Source organism: Nanorana parkeri, unplaced genomic scaffold, assembly GCF_000935625.1.
Source record: "Nanorana parkeri isolate BGI_ZX_2015 unplaced genomic scaffold, ASM93562v1 scaffold14588, whole genome shotgun sequence".
Classification (NCBI taxonomy): domain Eukaryota; kingdom Metazoa; phylum Chordata; class Amphibia; order Anura; family Dicroglossidae; genus Nanorana; species Nanorana parkeri.
In genome coordinates this window covers 1-392 of record NW_017320626.1, presented here as the reverse complement: position 1 = coordinate 392, position 392 = coordinate 1, and the positions used below count along the sequence as shown (strand labels likewise).

The window sequence follows — 392 nt, the reverse complement described above, 5'->3', positions numbered from 1 at the left end:
GTGAAAGGAAGGCCTTTCACTAAGCACTTAAAGAAAGGATGACAAAGCCAATTTAGCAGAGGATGGTTTCGATCCATCGACCTCTGGGTTATGGGCCCAGCACGCTTCCGCTGCGCCACTCTGCTTATGTAAGCAAGTTTGGGATACATGGGAATAGCCGCCCAATGCACGTACTGGCTGTTTACACTAAAGTTCCTCATTTAGCTAGAAACTGTTTGCTGACTTTGGTCCACAGTGACTGACCGTCTCAATTTGCATGCTGATGACCAGATTTTAAAAATGACTCGTGGCAACAGAGCGTATGTGTGAAAGGAATGACTTTCACTATGCACTTAAAGAAAACTTGACACTGCCCATTTAGCAGAGGATGGTCTCGATCCATCGACTTCTGG

The 392-nt window shown here is 45.9% G+C and overlaps 1 non-coding gene across 1 annotated transcript; it reads right to left on the bottom strand.

Annotated features, from left to right (window-relative positions):
* Nucleotides 1-53: 53 nt before the first annotated feature.
* On the bottom strand, nt 54-125 carry TRNAM-CAU. The gene has a single exon. It is a non-coding gene; the product is annotated as a tRNA-Met (tRNA).
* Between the last annotated feature and the right edge of the window lie 267 nt (nt 126-392).